The sequence below is a fragment of the Peromyscus leucopus genome, chromosome 13 (genome assembly GCF_004664715.2).
Source record: "Peromyscus leucopus breed LL Stock chromosome 13, UCI_PerLeu_2.1, whole genome shotgun sequence".
Lineage (NCBI taxonomy): Eukaryota > Metazoa > Chordata > Mammalia > Rodentia > Cricetidae > Peromyscus > Peromyscus leucopus.
The window spans coordinates 36,760,915-36,781,074 of NC_051074.1; the positions used below are offsets into that span (position 1 = coordinate 36,760,915).

At 43.5% G+C, this 20,160-nt stretch overlaps 1 long non-coding RNA gene across 4 annotated transcripts in view; it reads right to left on the bottom strand.

Moving 5' to 3' along the window:
* Window positions 1-1,371: 1,371 nt before the first annotated feature.
* Window positions 1,372-20,160, bottom strand: part of LOC114709316 — a 54,359-nt gene continuing 35,570 nt past the window's right edge. For 2 of the 4 annotated variants that reach the window (XR_003736912.2, XR_003736905.2), the window contains exon 4: window positions 12,280-12,563. This is a non-coding gene — a long non-coding RNA (uncharacterized LOC114709316). Of the gene's footprint in view, window positions 1,578-12,279; window positions 12,564-19,269; window positions 19,360-20,160 lie in introns of those variants that run through there. The other 2 variants (XR_003736907.2, XR_003736906.2) reach the window with 2 other exon arrangements.

Genomic DNA, 20,160 nt, shown 5'->3' on the forward strand with positions numbered 1-20,160 from the left:
GGATCTGCCTTCCAGTTTTAAAACCTATTGTTCTAGCCTGATTGGATTCAAGAGCCCTGCACTGCCTTGAAACAGACACGTGGAAGCAAGGGCTTTAACTGAACACACAGACACACAGACACACACACACACACACACACACACACACACACACACACTCCTATGATCAGATTCCGGGGCTCGGGTTCTTTCTTCCCCTCTAAACTTGCCTGTGGTCCTGGAGGTGGCCCTCTTCCCTGCATGACCACTGAACGGATGAGGAAGAACTGCCTTGGCAGAAAGCGCCTGCTCCATTCCTAACCACAGCCCCTTGCAGCTCAGCAGGACTCACTGGGAGCCTCCAATGAACAAATCTCTACCCTCTACCAATAATGAATCTGTTCCCAAGAAGGAGCCTGTGGTAACATTTAGAACATTCCAGAAACTGAAGTCAATCAATGAAGACAAAATGACTCTTGGTTCTGATCCTAAAGCCACCTTGCTGTCACACTGAGCTGGCCTGGTTCCAGGACCTCCCTCTGGCTGTGAAAAGGCACCTTCCCCCTTCATCCTCAGATGCCAGAGGTGAAGAAAGGCTTGCAGAGGCCACACCCACACTCCTGAGCACACATATGCTGAGGCTGACATTTTCTAGCTCACGTGAAGAAGCACTTGATGAGGCTGTGGCTTGTCGGGCATCTGCTAGGTGGCTGCCGTCATCTTATAGACAGCCACACCTCTGTGGTCTAGAAGATTCCCCATGAGCAGGGAACACATCAGTGGGCCTAGCAGTGCTAAGCATTGGAGGGACCAAGGAACTAATCCTAGCTGGCACTGTGCAGTAGTTATTCAGCATTTGCCGACACAGCAAGGTGATGAATCCCAAGTATTCTGCCACTTATTGCAGTGTGGTGCTGATACTTCCTTTCTTTTCTAGTTTTAAGACTGTGTGTGTGTGTGTGTGTGTGTGTGTGTGTGTGTTCTGGAAAGATTTGTAAAATTATTACAAATATGAAACAGTGTTGTGTGTGACATTTTTTTTTTGTTCTAATATCATTTCTGTTGCTGTGAGAAAATATCCTAACAAAAACAACTTAGGGGGGGAAAGGATTTACTTGAGCTCACAATTCCAGTTTAGAACCTATTAGTGCAGGGAGGCCAAGGCAGCATGAATTTAAAACAGCTTTTCACATCATAGCTACAGTCAAAAGCAGAGAGAAATCAATTCATGCATGCTTACTAGTGCTTAGCTCACTTTCTGCATGCTTAGACAGTCCAGGACCCAAACTCAGGGAATGATACGACTCACAGTGGACTGGCTCCTCCCACATCAATTAATGTAACCAAGACAGCCCCTACCATACACTCACAAGCCAAACTGATACAGGAAATCCTTTATTGAGTTTTGTTTTTTTACCCAAGTGATTGTGTCAAGTTAGCAGTAAACACTAATGATCTTGCTATATGATGACTCTTAGTGAAGAACAGATCAAGAGTTTAACAAGATGTTCCAGGTTGAATTTATGACTCCATATTAACTGCAGGTCTCCTCTGCAGCTTTGTCAAATAACTTCCCCTTCCTGGTCCTGTTTCACCATCTATGAAACAAAAAGTTGAAGCAAATCAGTTCTTGGTCCTAGCCCACATCAACAGCCAGAGTCCAAGCCACACAAACACACAAAGCAAAATGTGTATTTTTTTTTTGTAAAAGGCTACACTCTAAAATAATAAAGAATAATAAATAATAAAGACATGATTCATTTTTCATGGTGCTATTTCCTCAAAACTAGATATGCCCTTATAGCCTGCTTTGCCATTAACAAATCCGTTTCAACACATTGTTTCCAGAACAAGATTTCACACAAACCATTTATAGACAGTGTCTTTGCTGCAAGTAGGCTAACAGTCTCACATCTACATGTATCTGTGTGCAGATATGCTTGAACACACACACACACACACACACACACAGCAGCATCATCACACACACATGCACACACACACACACACTCCTCATTGATCTTCATAAATACTAATGCTCAAGTAGACAAGGCAAACAGATGAGGGTGCTTTGATATATAATATATATGAAGCACCACCCCCACAAATATTCATCTCCATTATATTTAAAGCCTCTTTCAATTTGAGAAAACTGAAATATTTGGAGGGGGAAAAGAATCACTTAATAACAAGGGCTCTTTGGCGACCAGGAAGGCAGGTCACCTGACCTGATGACAGCTCATGCTCTGTGATGATGACTGCTAGACCTTAACATCTAAATCAATCATACAGTATACTATTTCACCCATTTTGTTATTTCAAAATGGAATATTTGACTGGCAGTTCGGCTTTGCTTAGAGGCTGTATAAGATCCCAGCTTAGTCCCTATGCATTAAAACCTTTCTTCTTCTGCCTTCTGTCATGGTAATCATCAGTACTAAGGCAGAAGCATGGGGATCACAAGTTCAAGGCCAGCCTGGGCTATAGAGTAAGATCCTGTCTCCAAAAAGAGTATGTTTTATACCATATTTGTCACTTGAGGTGGACAAATGTTAAATTTCACATTCTTGAACCACATTCCATAACTCCTGTGTACCAGCCATTTGCTCACAATTCTGTTTAAATTTCTTTTTAATTAAGCTGTAGACACAAATTCAACCTTCAGCTTGTTATTTCAATAATAATCATAACAATTAACCCATAAGTGTTTTTATCACTGACAATTATTAAATAATAACGTGTGTGCTCATTAACATAATAAGTCTCATTAATTGCATGCTGTCTCACAATGAGATTAACCTGTGACCAGACAGAAAGTATAGGTTGAAGCAGAATCAGAGAACAGCTTTGGAACTGGCTGGGCAAATTGTCAAAAAGTTAGGCTTCACAAGATAGGGGTAGGAGTTGAGGAAGTGAAGGAGACACAATGTCAAAGCATAGAGTAACAACATCAATTAAAGCACAAAGTGTACAAAAAGTGTTGATGTAGCTTTGAAAAACAGGAAATTAGGTATGGTGGTTTGAGTAAGAATGACCCTGTGGACTCAGACATATGAGTGTTTGGTCCCCAGTTAAGGAGCTGTTTGGGAAGGATTAGGAGGTGTGGCCTTGGTGAAGGAGGTGTGTCACTGGGGACAGGCTTTGAAGTTTCAAAAGCCCACACTATTCCTACTTAGATCTTTCTCTGTCTCATTCTTGCAGATCAGATACAAGCTCTTAGCTACTGCTCCAACACCATGCCTGCCTGCCTGCCTGCCTGCTGCCATGATCCCTGGCATGTTGGTAGTCTTGGACTCACACTTTGAAACTGTAAGTCCCCATTAAATGCTTTCTTTTATAAGTTGCCTTGGTATGGTGTTTTGTCACAGCAAGGGAAAAGTAACTAAGATATTAGGAAAATATTACTAGCTGAAGATTTTAGGAATGATCATAGAGACAAAACTTTGATCTTCAGTGTGACAGAAAATTCTGTAACCCATATATAATATTGGTTTGCTGCTAACTCTGGGGTGTTGTATCTTAGTCCATTCAGTTGCTATAACAAAATGCTTTGGGGATCGATAACTCAAAAGCAATAGAATTGTAAGAGCTGAGAGTGTGACTCAATGGAAGAGCATTTGCAAGGCTCCTGACTTCCTTCCCTATGATCATGGAAAACTTAGACAATAGAACGCTATTGCTTGTAGCTCTGGAGGTTGGGAAGTTCAAAATTAAGGTATTTAAAAAATTTCAATATCTAGTGAAGACTTGCACTCCGCTTCCAAGTGTGTCTTCATGTGGTAGAAGCAGCAAGCAGGCGCCTTGGTAGGGCTCCAGTTGTATTCACAGTGGCAAATCACTTCCCTAAGACCCAACCCATTAATACCATCTCACTGGGAATAAAGTGTGTCAACATGAGAATCTGGGGGAGACTTTCTTCAGCCACAATATAAGGATACTCAATATTCTGAAGCGAGATCACAACTGCTTATCTTTTGGTGTATTTTCTCTTCATTGTTTTCCTGCATCCCGCTGTGCGGTGAATGCGTACGTGCATGTGCATGTCCTACCTTTTCCTTGGCCTTCTGATCTCCGGTCTCTTGTATCTCAGTAGTCACATTACTTACCACATACTTTGTTAGTTGTTTTGCCCCTCCACCCTCTGAGGATAGAATTAGGTTGACCAGTTGTACTGCTCCCTCCCTTATTTCCACCTTGATATTTGAGTTCAATACTAACATTCCTGGGCCTCGGAAGACGCCACCCACTGTGCTCTCTAAAGGTTGACAGGCTTAGAGTCGAACAGGATGGGTCCATGAATACGTCTCTGACCTCCACTGTTTTCAAGAGTTTAGTGTTTCCTCCAGCATCTCGAGTAAGTTCCAAGCTCCTTGGTCCTGCGCTTCAGAGTTCTCCACAATTCATCCTCAAACCATTTTATGGCCACTTATATCACCCACAGTGGGGTGGGTTGGCATTATATTATTTCAATACGTTGTTTCTAGAACCTCTTTCTCCTTCTTCTCCAAGTCAGTTGACCATTTTCAATGGACTCTTCTTTCTTCCTCATACTTTGGATGTACTCTTCTGTCACTGTGACTAGACTCTGTAGTCAGTAATTCCTCTATCTACAGTTCTTACGGGTCCTGCTTCTGCCGTTGATGGTCGCTCCTGCTCTCATGGGTGGTGCCTCACTTCCTCAGAGGCCTTGCTATCTGTGTGCAAGCTCACCTGCATTAGAACACTGTGCAGGGGAGTCACGTCACACACACGGATACATATATCGGGTGGTTTCCTCCTCCAGGAAGTGAAAGCATCTCCTGCTTTCAGACATCCAGGGGCACTGCCAACTTGAAAGGACTTTAAACCTCATTCTTGTGATCTTCAGCCCTTCCACAGGATGAGGACCTTGGCCCCAGCTCTGCAAAAGCCTGGCTTGCCCTGTCAGTTCTCAAGAAAGAACTTTTCCCTTATCCAGGTCAAAGCTGGAATAGCACATTCCTTTGCTCCGTTTGAATGATTTCATTCCTCGTTCACACTTTCGTTGTGCACAGTGTCCTCTTGGTATCCTGAAGTTTAGGGGAGACATTACAACCCAGCTCCTTATTGGTCCTGAGTGTTATGTCACCTGCACCCCCACACACACACCCTCCCCTTCCCCCTTGTCCCACAGTGGTCATTGAGATCAGAAGATCTGGCCAGCTACTACCATCAGCTCCTTTGGTACTGTCCCAGCCCTCTGGGTTGTTTGTTGTTTCTGTTTACAGTGTGTTTGATGTCCCTGACAATTACCTTTCCTTTCTCTCTAATCTAGCCATACATTGAGAGATTTCATTTCTATTTTATGCAACATTTCTGCCTGCTTCGGCATAGGATTTCAAAATGTCAAACTCACGATAGTGCACAAAACAAAAAGCCTGTGATAGACAGTGTCTTTCAGCGGTGTCTCTTACTCTGAAAGCCTTGCTCTAACTAGAGTCATTTTGCTGCAGAGGGTAACAGCAAAGCATTTTGGGATTGCAGCTCTGTACACCCTCAGCCCAAGGACTCAGCTTCTCGCTGCAGTGCTCCAGAGCAGGAGTATATTTTATATATTATACATTATATTACATAATATATTATATATACATATAAAAATATTTTAAAACTAAAATGCCAAAGAGTAAACATCTGGGGTCTCCTTAGGCCATCCAGTCTCCATTCACAACTACTCTGACATATACGAGCAGCCATCCAGCTTACATAAACACATGAGTGCAAATGTGGACCAATAAGATTTTACTCTTATATGCTGGAAATTGAGTTTTACACAGTTTTCACATCATCAAATGTTGTTCTTCTCTGTGTTTTTGAGATTTCTTTTCATGTGCAGGGGTATTCTGCCTGAATGTATGTCTGTATGTGTGCACCACGACTGTGCACCATGAGTGTGCAATGCCCACAGAGACCAGAAAAAAAAAAAACACATCAGATCCCCTTAGAATTGGAGTTACAGATGGTTGTGAGCTACCGTGTGGGTGCTGGGAATCAAATCCTCTGCAAGAGCAGTCACTGTTCCAAACTGCTGAGCCATCTCTCCACCCCTGAAACATTATTCTTTAAAAAAAAAAAAAAAATTAACCACTTAAAAATGGAAACATTACAGGCTATAGAGATGGTCCAGCAGATGAAGTGCTTGCCATGTGAGTGGAGTTTGGATCTCCTGCATGAGTGTGGAAAGTGGGGTATGGTGAAATAGGCCTATGGTCCTAGCACTGAGAAGATAGATACCTGGAGCTCACCTGCCAGCTTGTCTTACCCCGTTGGCGGAATCCAAGTTCAGTAAAGAGGAACTCTGTCTTAAAAAACAGAGCGGAGAGCTTTTGCGTGTAACCAATGTTGATTTCTGTCCTTCTTTCATGTATATATTATGTGTGCAAGTACACACACGGACACACAGACACACAGAGATATATGCACACACAGAGAAACACACACAGACATATGCACACACAGAGAGACAAACACACAGACATGCACACAGAGATATATATACACACACACATACACACACACACACACACACACACACGCAACATATACAATCAAAGTAAAAATAAATGTAAAATTCATTCTTGTCCCATGAGCTACACAAAAATAGGCAGCAGGCTGGAACTTGGTATGTTCCATAGTGGGACTCTGTTCAAGACCATTAGCAATTAGGGGATGTCTATCAGAACCATCTGTGAAACATCTGTAAAATAACAATGCTCTACCCCACTTTAGACCTATCATTCAAAAAGTGTTACTGAAGGAACCCAAGAATAATGGAATTAATCCATGGAGTTTGTTTAATGAGCAAAGGAATTTATTTGGGGGTTAACTCACAAGACAGAATAAGGAATTTGTCGCAGGATTTTAGAGGGTGAGGCACAGTCCAATGCTGTTCTCTGGCGAGCTCTGTCCTGGTCTGTTCCAGCCTCCAAAACCATGAGGTAGCAAAGAAGAGAATGTGTAGTGCATCCCAGGTCTTAAGGGCCCCCCAGTGGCCATGCCCCAAAGGCATGTACCTCAAGGTCAGAGGCAGGTCTAACAGTTACCTGCTACCTCACCAGGATCAGTACTTCAGGGTATGGCTCAAACAACCACCCACTATACACGATTGTCTTATAAAAGTTTACATTACACAGGTAATTCTGATAAGCATCCTATATGGTCCACTTTTCATGGCAACAACAAAATACCAGAGGCTGGGTACTTTATAAAGAAAAAAGGTTTATGTAGTTTAACTTGGAAGCTGATGAAAGTCCAAACAGTATGGTGCCAACTCTGGTGCAGGTACACCTAACTGTAGCACACCACAGCAGATGTCACCATGGTGCATGCCAGCAGGAGAGATCACATGCCAAGACAGGAAGTCAAAAACGCAACCTTCTTGCAGAACTAATCAGGGTCCCATGAGACGTACCTTAAATCCCTTCCTAGGGTAGTCCCTTTCATGACCCAATAAGCTCTCAGTAGACCCCACCCATTAAAGGCCCCATCACCTCTTAATATTACTATACTGGATACCTCTCAACACATGACTCTTTGGGGGGTCACAATTAAGAGACTGATAGATAAACCACAATTTAGGATAGCATAATTCATTTTTATAGATTTCGCTTTTGCTTGGTCTTCAGAGGGATCTCCAACCAACACAGTCTGTTGTCCATCGTCACCTCATTTCTCTGACTCCAAACCAAGTCGCTAACTCCCTAGTCAGAAACTCATCACCGCGCAAAAATAAATCCCTGAATAAAAAGGACCATAAGATACCGCAGGCCAACAAAAACACACCCACACACAAACTAATGTTTGATGAAGAAGACATCACAAATCAAAAAGGAGAAGGAATTCATCAGAAAAAAAAATAGTTCTGGAATTTGGAAACAAAAACATTTTACATCCCTATCTCACACCACTCACGGAAATAAAGACCAGATGCACTAAAGGGTAAAATGTGAAAGAATTAAGCCAGAGGAAGAAACTGAAAAGCAATTGAAGCAAATGTTTGTCAAATCTCTGGAGTGAAAAGGAATTTCCGAGCTTAAAAGCTTAGAAAAAGCCGCAAAGTAAAGCTCCGCGGACTTAATGGCATAAAAACTGTAAACCTGTAAATAATGAGATAAAGGAACTGAGGTAAAGAGGTAAACTGAGAAGTACATTTGCATAGCTGAGAAATCTGGCTGGCAAAACACAGGAAACAGAGAAGCTAAGCAGTAATCAAAAAAAATCCAAGTTAATCCATAATAGCATAGCTCATCTGTCCATTCAGGAAAGAGTCTCATGTCTGACAGGCCCCCCGCCGAGCAGCAAAAATGCACGTGTCCCAAGGTTGGTATCTGTAGCCTGGGATGGCAGAAAAGTAAGGAAGATTGAGATGAGGTTTCTAAACATGCTCTCCGACTGACTGTGTGACATTCCAGGGGACCGGATCTAAAAGCATCCAAGCTGAAGCAGTGTCCAAGATCATGAGGCTTTTGCAGATTCCACTCACAAATGCCATAAAGTAACCCAGACACACACTATATTAAATGGAAAGGTGAAAAATGAAGCTATACAAATTCTAGGTCACAATTAAGGAAATTCAATTACATGAAATTTTAATTAACCTCTGCATAAGTGGAGAAGATTAAAAAGAAATACACAAAACATTAGCAGTGTTTGTACCAATGCGTAGGTTGGCTCTTTTGTTTCAGATTTTGCTTAGTAAGATTTATTATACAGAGCTGGGGAGATGGCTCAGTGGTAAGGGCTCTTCCTGCTCCTGCAGAGAACCCAGTGTAGGTTCTCAGCACCCATGCGGCATCTCACAACTCTCTGTGTGACTCCTCTTCCCGGAGATCCAGTGTCCTCTCCTGGCCTCCACAAGAACACACACACAGACACACACACACAGACACACACACACAGACACACACAGACACACACAGACACACACACACACACACACACACACACATAAATAAAATATGAATAAATGCGTGCTGTGGGATGTCTTTCTGTACGCTGTGAATATATGTTGTTCCCATTGGTTAATAAATAAGCTGCTTTGGCCTATGGCAAGGCAGCTTAGAGGCAGGTGGGAAATGCAAGCAGAGAGACAGGCGTGAAGAGGAGATGCCAGCCAGCCGCCCAAGGAGCAACAAGATGCCAGCGGACCAGTAACACCACGGACACAGGCAACATATAGATTAATAGAAATGAGTTAATTTAAGATGAAAGAGCCAACTAGCAAGAAGCCTGAGCCATAGGCCATGCAGTTGATAATTAATATAAGCCTCTGTGTGTTTACTTGGGACCAAGAGGCTGTGGGACCGGGTGGGACACAGGAAAACTTCCGACAACAAATGTGATTGCACTATGCTTACCTTTCCTAAAAGATAGCTTTGTAGGAGAAATCCTCATTGGGAAATTGGAATGTGGGGGCTGGTGAAATGGCTTAGCAGGTAAAGTGCTTGCTGCCAACCCGAGTTCAATCCCCAGGACCCCATATGAAGAGCAAAGAGAACCAACCAACCTCCACAAGTTGTCCTCTGACCTCCATACACACACCATGGCAAACTTGCACCCACATGCGTACATGCACACACGCACACTAAATCAATAAATAAAACATAGCAGAAAATTTGGAATGTGGTGAGCCAGCAGAATGGAAACGGTAATATTTCAAGATCCATATTTTGGAAAATCGATGTTGGAAATCCTGATGACAGTAAGTCACGTGGCAAAAATCCCAGAGCACAAAGCTGAGAGTTAAGGATTACCTCTGTCTGTCCTGTGTTTCCTTTGCACTCATTATATTATCGAGCCTATAAAGTAAATAGCCACCACTATCACTGATAACTAAGTGAAGCCTAATTGTGCGGTTTTAGTCTCAATTAAAATAGTGAGAAATGTGAGAAGCTTTCCAACAGTCTCCCAGATAAATACCAATCTAAATGCACAGTCTTCTATTGGAAACTGTTTAACATTGCCTTAGCTTTCTGGAAATCTCTGCACATGGATCGTAAGCATCTCAGACACTTAGATGTACCATCCTCCTTTGTCAAAGCTCCATGCAGTTCCCATTTGTTAAAGGACACTTGAGTTTTAAGACAATGTGCAATTCTTTAAATGACAATGGCGTCCACTTTGAGCAGCCAAGCCAAATCTGCCACCAGCCCTTTGTCTTCTATCAAGTTCTTAAGAATAAGCTCTAGTTTACAGGGCCTAGAAGAACTGGAAAATAATCACAAGATCTTCCCTAAAATATTAAAGAATGCCCCACATCCCCACCCTCACCTGACCAGTATCTACTAGAACATAGAGAAACAGCTGCCCCTACGTAAAAGGTCACTCACTCTCTTTCCTTAAGCTCTGGATTTGGTTTTTGAGACGGTCCCTTTTTGTATTTGTAGCAAAGTCTGACCTTGAACTCAGGCAGGGGCTCAGCATCCCAATCATTGGGATATCTCTGCTCGAAGGGCAACATTGTAAGAGTACGTGTGCGTGTGCGTGTGCGTGTGCGTGTGTGTGTGTGTGTGTGCGCGCGCGCGCGTGCGCGCGTGTGATTCTCCCCCTCTCTTCCTCCCTAGTGTTGGGATTACAGATGTGTATATCTGGCTTTATACATGGTTGTCAGGGAACTAAACTCAGGTCCTTACACCATCTCCCCTGTCCCTGAAGACAGTATTATGATAGGATTCTGCACTATCTAGCTTCTGGCTTCTTTTATTGAGGCCACACAAACCCTCTCAGCTTCCTGGAGGGGGATGCGTTTCTCCGGGTAGCCCCGATTGAAATGGCCTTGCATGCAGACTGATGAACATTGCTACAAATGCCATGTGGAGTCACAGTCAGGTCTTCCCAGAGACCGTGCTTTAGGGCTTTGCAAAGTGAGGGACTGTCCATTACAGCAGGGCACTTAGGCCTTCAAAACGCTCATTTCTTCTTATGAGACAATAAAATACTTGGTGCCGCAGCAGCAGGTGAGAGCAGAACACGTCTTAAATATCTGACCTGAAGTGCCAAAGATGCTTAATAATCTTTAAAGTTACCAACAATATTGTTTCGCCCGTTACCAGGATGTTGTAAAATGTCCTAATTAGTCTTTATGTTAATGCCGACACCTCCACAGCACATAAAAAGCACTTTTAATTTTTAAAAGGACAGCTCTGGTTGGTTTGATTTTTATCTCTAATTGGCCTATAATGTCTATCCCTCTGGCGCTCCAGACAGGCAAACATTAATTTAACAAGGAACTCATACACCATGGGAGACCAGAGAATCAAGGGAGGGAAAGAAGGCTCCTGCATTCTGGACATGTAATTGGCTCCATTTGCTTTTACCTCCTGGAAGGTGCTAAACAAGCTTGTCCACTGCTCAAACAGGGGACCTTCGGATGCAACTGCTTCCCTGGGGACCTTCTAAGGCCATTCATTCCACCAAGCGCCTGTGTAACACAGCCAAGATTCATCAAACTCTTCAGACCCACCTCAGCAAGTGTCCCAGGAGAAGCCTCATGGGAGACCCAGAATTTGTGGCAGTCTGGTGTACATTACCAAGAAACTGAGCCCAGGGGAACCAGAGAGCCAAACCAAGACCAAGAGACCTGTGGTCTTATACCAGTCACTCATCTTTCCTAGGAGCTCTTCCTCTACGGGAAAACGATAAAGACTACTCACTAATCTCAGACGCCCTTTCTAGGTTTCAGACACCAGGATTTACTAGTGGGCACAGCTCTGCCAGCAGCATGGATGAGGAGTCCTGGACCCTGCCAGCAGAGGCTGGCTCAGGCCACTAGGAACTGTCAACTCCTCAGCAGCATCCAATCTGATGCTAAAAAAACGCTGCCCCAGCCCAGCTTCCACCAGGCTACCCAGGACATTTCAGAAGAGCTGAGAGCCAAGTGGCTGAGTGAAGATGGTTAAAAATGCAGGCTTGCCTAGCCTCTACCTAAAGAAACAGATTTGGGATTTCAGGGTATCAATATTCTGGCTCAGTGGTGCCAACTGTTTCACTTCTGAGAGGGGAGCTTTTTCGGTGCATCCTCTGAGTCAAAGAAATACGAACCGAGAATTGGATCTTCATGTCATTCCTCGAGCTGCATGTGAGTCTGTATGTATTCAGAGCAAGCCTCGATGATTCCTGCTGCAATGGGGACAGGACAGGGTGGACGCTACGTTATTGACCCCAGGTGATTCCAGTTGTTGAATAATGATCCACTTCCCCGCTTCCCCCTTCCAAGCCCCATCCTCCTCAATGAGCTGTTGGCAAAGAAAGCTGGGGCTGAGTGGAATAACACGGCTGTTGAAAAGCTTTTTTCTTCCCAAACCAAGAAAACCATGACAATCTTTTATTTATATTTCCAGCGCTTAAGTTGGAGTACCAAGGGCAATGGCGCTGCCATCTCCCTAAACACCCTCTGTCGTAACGGCGCCACTGCCAGGCGTCACGCACAGCTCATCAACAAGTCCAAAGGGGCAGGAACCAGGCCACGGAAGTTGTCGTCTTGCACGCTGGCAACTCAAAACGAAACATGCTCCCAGAGCTTGATGTACTGTCATTGAAAGAATAGATCTCCAGCCAGTTTCGCTGAGAATCTGCAAAATCAATCATGCTGTTAAGTGCATTACCACCACCATACACACACACACACACACACACACGCACACACACACACCAGTATATTTTTTAACTCCAGTATTCTGAGGTCTGAAATGAAGCACAAATACAGTGAAGAAACTGTGAGCCAAATTTTCACTTAAGTCTCAACAATGACTCCACTCAACTTTCCACCGCTCTCCTCCATTCACGGTCCCCCTTAGCCCAGACTCCAATTAACTACAAGAGGAAGAGAGGAATATGCATTAGAGCAGCGGTTGGGACTAAACATTTTCTTTGTACAACCTTGGATGACACCCTAGCCTTTTCCTGATGAGAGTGGCTACCTCTGTGTTCCTTTCTCGGCCATATGGTAACCATCAATCTTAACTTCGCATTTAAATTCCTTTTGTTCTATACAGGGTCCACTCCGATCACAACTGAAAACACAATATAGGATTTGTTGATTTGACTTTCAGCCACCAAGCTCTGAGAGAAATAGTTCTTACACAGAAATGCGGACTTCTTTCAATGGTACAGCCATTATTGCCTCCATAAACAGAAGTCACATTGTGAGCTGCCTGTGGAGTTACGTGGGAACCCTTAAGTTATGGGTGGCCAATTTGCATAGCCATCATCCACTTAGCTTTAAGTCACCACATGGGGGGGGGCTTCAAAGAGGGTGACACCCTCAGCTGAGTGGACAGGACTCTAGAGAATCACAAGTTGGGGTTCACATCTCACCTCACCATTTACTCCAATGTTAGACAGTTTGCTGAGCCTTGGTTTCATTTTAGAGTCATAGGTTACTACAGAACTTTGTAGGGATTACAAAAGGGAATATACAAAACATACTTCTTATAAAATAAAAAACATATGAGTGGCTCTATTATTATTGAAGACAAAAATAATAATAAATGGAAGTAAAAACATACAGATCCGGGAGAGGAAGGACAGAACACATGTAAGAGATGGTTGTGGTATGGATGACCTCCTTCAGGAATTTCACAGGAACCTTTGGCTCACTCTAGAGCCAAGAGCTATCACTGGGATCATCCCAACAGAAATGTCACTGAGAAAAGGGGAACCATACCAACCCACACGCCCTTTTTCTTTATTACCATGAGGGGAAGAGGGGGAAATGTGCAGCTTTCATTATCAAGGCTGTATATATGGCTACAAAGACGTTTTGCCTCTGCACATGGCCTGACTCTGCTGGCATCAGAAGAAGTAGGACCTACCTCCTTTCAATCTCCTCTTTGGCATGCTATTAAAATCAATCTATCCATTCTGCTCCCTTATGATGGTACCATCATCCAGCTAGTCCAAGCTCAACCAACAGACCCCAAACTGGTACCCTGAGCTCTGATCTTGTCCACGGTACTCTCTGCTTTTGACCTGTGCCCTGTCAAGAGACTTTATTTCAGTCAACAGTTTGTTAGCAATGGACTCAGTGACTATCTTAGGGTTCCTATTGTTCTAATAAAATACCATAACCAAAAGTAATGAGGGAAAAAGGTGGGTTTTATTTCCTCTTACAGCTTGTAATTCATCAATCCAGAGAAGTTGGGGCGGGAACTTAAGGCAAGAATCTGAAGGCAGGAGTTAATGCAGAGGAGTGCTGCTTACTGGCTTACTCCCTGTGGTTTGCTCAGTCTGCTTTCTTACAGCACCCAGGACTACCTACCCAGAGGTGGCACCACCTGCAATGACACTGGACCCTCCCACATCAACCATCAATCAAGAAAATATCCTACAGACTTGTCTACCGGCCAATGCCATAGAAGCATTTTCTCAATGAAGATCCCTTCCTCTCAGCTTATCCCAGCCAGCACAGTGACTATGTGACGAAAGCACACATAGCTGAAATCTGCACCGGGACCGTGTTGAGAGACTGCTGGCATGTGTCTGCAGTCATCCCCGCTGAATTCCACCCTAAGAATCAGACCGGCGAGGTGAGTCGGTGGGTGAAAGCCTGCTGATCAATCTGAGTTCAATCCTAAAAACCATAAACTGTAAATACAGAAGAAGAAAACCAATGACACAAAGTAGTCCTCACACCTCCACACACACGCTGTGTCACACACATACACACCGTACATACACATAACACCACCAACAACAATAATAGTAAATGTGTATGTGTGTGTTTTGTATGTGTAACAAAAATAATTAGAGCTGAAGAGGTCATGAATTTGAGATGGAGTCGGGGGAAGTGGGAGGCAATAGAATTGGGAAGGGAGCAGGAAGAGTCATTTAGCTGAAGTGCTCATGTATGAAATTCTCCAAAAAGAAATTTTAAAAAAGAAATACAGATAAACAAGAAAATAATAATAATAATTTTTAAAATCTAAAAATCGCTAGAGACAATCGGATCACAAAGGTCAGAACTCAGTGACTATGCCATCAAAATAGTCACCTCCTCTGTCAGCCATAGCTGAATCTGACTGTCCCCACTGAGCCCCTGAGAAGTTTTATGTGAAGAATCTGGTGACAGTATGACAAGATCTCTCACCAGCAACAGTTCTTGTGACATCTGCTTTACAGACAGAAATGACCTTGTCTAGAAAGTCATATGCAAGGTTGAGTGATTCTAGGGATTTCCAAGAACTGATGGAGTAACTATGCCGGCAGGAACAGAAGAGGATGTGTCTTCAGTCAGGGAGGCATGTCTATCAAGAGCAGGACGTCATTGGGAGTGGGAGAGTGTCCAGAGAGAAGCAAGCTTAGGAGACAGAAACATACCACCTAGGCAGCAGAGACATCGCTCACCCAAATCAAAGCTAGGAATGCCTACAGCAACCGAGAAAGCCTGCAACATCACCATCCTGGGATGCCTGCTTCTTTTCCTATTTGCAGAATTTCAGAGACAGCATCAGACAGATGGGTGGCTTCCCTCTTGGATGCAAGTACAACTGAGACTCTTCTACCAAACTGTTGGGGAGCATAACATTAGTGCTCCACCCAAACAATAGTCACCAACAAAGTCAGTGGTTTTTACAGAACAAGCTTTTACACAAAGCACATTTAAGCACATATAAAAAGAGTAAACAATACCTATCAACTGCAACTTGATTTTTTTTTCCAGGTTAGCTTTATTCCCGAGATTTGCTCAGAATGCCTTCCAAATCACTCAGCATCATAATTACTTTAGAGTCAAAGCCTCCTAGGGATTGCTCTGGATTTTAAGCCAATTTAGAATCAAAATCCTATATTGCTCTTCCCAACTGCCAGCTGGAATTGTTTCCATCTAGGAAATCATGATTTCCCTCTTTTATAGCTTAATTCTGAAATAACTTCTCACAGCTTTCTGCCACATTCTCTCAGAGTACACCTTTGCTTTTTATAATTTCAATAGAAAGGAAATAAGAAAATGATGTCAGGAGCCACTCCTGACCTTCCTAGGGATTCCTCCTTCCGTCTCCTTCTGAAGGAGGCTGCCAGCATCTTTGGAAAGGAATTGAAAGACACTTCCCCCTCGTCAGGCTTTTATCCCTCATTTGCCCTTGCTTATTTTGACTTCTTCTCAATCTTGGCTCTTATTTAAAGAGTTATATGAATACTTCTGGCAGTCATGGATAGCCATCTTTGACGCTTTAGTTACACAAAGTCTGTTCTGAAGGAGTTTGACAGTGGATACATTGGGCTGTCTACCCAACTTGTTTCTTCCCTGTTCTTTCCATCCTTTCTGAACCCAAGTTTCTTCAGGTGCTCACACCATTGTTTCGATTATTCGAATGGTGCAGAGAAAGGCAGCTCACCCATAGCCCTGAAGATCCACCCTCTCGACTATAGACAAAGTAAGTCTTTGCCAAGTGTTAGTGTATGGATGCTCATGTGGGTTAACTCTAGCCAATTAGGCGTGGAAGAAAATCTACCTAAGGCATCAAATAAAAGTTGGTTTTCTCTATTCTGAGAAGAAGGTACTGGGGGTGGGGGGGGTGTTTCTTCCTTGGGAGAGTGTCTATGTGTTGTCTTGATATCTAGAAGTGCAACAGGCCTCTTAATAATAGCAAGGAGTGGGGGTGTGGCATCAACATGAAGACAAAGTCAGGGGGAGGTTGAAGTCTAGACTGTGATGAACTCATTCCAGAGCCTGACTGGGTGCTATGGTCTTTGGTGAAATAATGCATTTCCTTGAGGTTCATCCACATTGAAAGTTGTCTGCTCTGCTGCTTGAAACCCAAACATTCTACTGACTCCAGCTCCCTAAAGCAAACGGAAAGTTTGGTGAAGGTTTGAGAACATGGACTTCACTTGATTGTACAACTCTTTTTCTTGTCCTACCTCACAGATGGTTGCTGGTCCTACAATATGACTAGATGACAGGCAGGCAGACTGCATGCTTTGTGGTAGACTCTTACCATTGCACTTCTCCTAAAGGTTGCACAGTGGAGTGTTTTGTGAAAATAGTACTGTAGAATGTTGGGTTTTTAAAAAGCAAAGGTGATATGGTTTGAAATCCCAATGACTGAAAAACTCCAAAGAGATAAAACTAGTAGTTACAGTAATGAGTTCCAAAGAAATAGACACATTAGCAGAGGCATTTCTTTGGTAGAGCAAATACTGTTGGAATATAGGAATCAAGGGAAAGGAATTCACTGACAGTCATACAGCCTAGAGCTGTACGCCTTCCTTGTTTATGACTCAAACCCATGACATCTCAGAACCTTCTTTACTAAGATAGCTTAAAATCAGAACCAGGATCTGAATTTTACTAGGTGTTGCTTGAATATTCTTAAGATCTAGTATCGCTCCATATATATTTCCACCAACAGCCATTATTAACATTTGTGTAGAATTTGTGATTTTCGAACCGCTTTCACATTTATTACTTCTCTTCATTCCCCTATATCTCTGACAAGATAGAAGTCACCACTGTCATCATCAATGGACTGAGAGAAAAAGAAATACATTGACCAACATGGCACTAACAAGCAAATAGGATGGAAATCAAGGCCTTCTGACTCTCAGTTCAAAGTTTCCCCTTCACTCCGGCCTCCCCTCCTCCCCATCCCTGTAGGCTGTAGCAAATTTGAAGTTATGCTACTGATCAGCAGCAATTGGTTTGAAATAAGAAATCTTTGTATTCAAATATAAACATGAATATTTGAAAATTGCTAATTTGGGCCAAATGTTGGGCTTAAGATGATTGCCAACCTCTTTTGTGAATACAAACTCCCTTAAACCATTTGCTCTCATGTAACATTTAGCCTAAGATGTAATACACAATACACATATAGTGTTTCCCATGTACAATGTTTTCCAGCTTCTAATTCGCTTTAGGCCATCAAAAGAGAATGTAAAATAACCCCAGAGCTCTAGACTTCTGCAATTACCTTGTGGAGAGGGAAAGGGAAGGCTGGGAAGAGTTTTTACAACTGAGAAAATCCAGATTTCTTATTAGTCATGGTCTAAAAATGACAACCCCCTGCCTATGCAAGCTGGGCTCCCTCCACCCGCCCCTTACCCACAAACTGCAGCTGGCAAAGCCTGCTGCAGAACACATTTTTCTGCCTGGCAAGCCATCTACAAACCTGAGCAGGGAACCCATTTTTACACAAGCTGGACTGCTCCTCACGGCCTCAGGGGCAAAGTGCCACCCAAGAGGGCAGGCACGGAGCACATGGAACTAGCCAGCTGCAGTTCAAGCCCTTGGCCATGGCAGCTAGCCAGCCATGGCCCACCAAGAAGTGGAGTTGACACCAAGGTCCTTCCACACAGATGAGCTTCCTTTCCCTACCAAGAGCTCAAGCATGAGCTTAATAAGCTTGCTTTGAACTGTCCCACGCTCGCCACGCCCAGTAGCCTCTGTTTAACCAAGCTGACCGCAGGCAGGAAATTCTGATGAATGAGATGGTCAAGGATTCCCCCCAAGCACCAGAACTGGAAGAATACGGACGAAGAATCACAACCTCTAGCTTAACTGAAAAGGAGCATGTAGCTTCTGAAGAAGGGGCCTCCTGCCTCAGGTGTCTCTGCCCAACAATTGTTCATCTACCTGAACGTAATACGGTGGAACCATTGTTAAAGATAAAAACCTACAGGTGGTCCACGATATCTTTAACAGAACTCTCCCTCTTCCTCCTTCTCCCTCTCCATCATTTGATTTTATCCTACTGCCTCTCATTATAAAATCCTTTCCTTGAAAAGGCACAGCCTAAATTCTCACAGCACCCCCACCTTTACCTCCCCTACTTCCCAAACCAAGGAGTTTCCCCCTAGGCATATAATAATGATTGCTCACAAATTTAAACCCCCAGCCGAGGCCTGGGCTCCAGATGCAAATAGCTCAGAGCAACGTGGTTAAAACCTTTTTATACCCTTTTCCCAGGAGGACAGAGACATTCCGTCCAATCAAGGTTCTAGGCCTTGGCTTCACCTACAAGGACCGAAGAGCCGGGTTTGAGGTTGTTTCCATGGCTGCAGTGTCTTAAATTGGGATCCTTGGAAACAGACTCTGAGATGGGAAGCTGCCCATGAAAGGTTGCTGGAGAGTACTGCCAGGGTATCAAGAAGGGAAGGAGGCAGGATTGGATGAAGGGAGCAACTACCCCACAATGAGCCTAGGGTAGAGACTTCAGAAAGTCCTGTGATGGACTCTGAGGCTGCAATTCTTCCAAACTGACATAAGAAGCCAGGCCTTTTGATTTCCCAAGCAGTCAGTTATTGGCCATAGATTATCTCCTAGAATAAGGTGCATACCTTGGGTGCAGCCATTCTCTGGGGCTAGATGTAATTCCTTCTGAGGTCAGAGCAGTGAACCAGGAGCCACCACTATTCCAGGAGCTGAGGCTGATGCATCATTGGTGAGCAGGAATCCGGAAGGAGAAAAACAGTGTCCATTACATGCCTCCCCTAATGTATGTGTTTTAATAAGAAAACTGCCCCCTCAGAGGAACATTTCCAGGAGTGTGGTTGATTGTGTTCCTAGAACAAATTTAAAGAATGAACTTGCAAAAAAAAAAAAAAAAAGAAAGAAAGAAAGAAAGAAAAGAAAAGAAAGAAAGAAAGAAAATCTTAGTGCTTCAGTTAATTTTGAAGACTGTAAGGGAGACCTGTTGTCCTCTCTTTCCACACATTTATTCAAGATTGCCTTCACTGTCTTGGGTCTGTCCCCATAGCTGTTCTTCTGGCTTTAACTGCTGACCATGGTCACATCAGTCTTCTTAATTGAGCCATCAGACCACTGTTCTTTCAGAATCCTGTTCTACATGATTCCCTATCCCCCAGCCCTTTGGACTCCTAGGGGCCAATCTCTATGACAATTCTTACCCACATTGGTATCCCTCTTGGCTTTCCTGTGGAAATCAGTCAAATGGGGAGACTTGCAGTCTTGTAGACTGCTACACTCTCACATGTTCCCTTCACATCTGGGCTTTTATTCCTTCCCTTTGCCATCCGTCAAATCATCACCTTCAGTTGGTGTATGGAAACCCTCACTTTCTCTAAAGCTCCAGAGAGCCATGCATTGCCATCACCTGCAATCATCAATAATACATGACATTTCATATCATTAAAGTCCATATTGGTAAACAATGTCCTATCCAAATCTATGGTCCACCTATCCCTTGAGATTCAATCACTTACATCCTC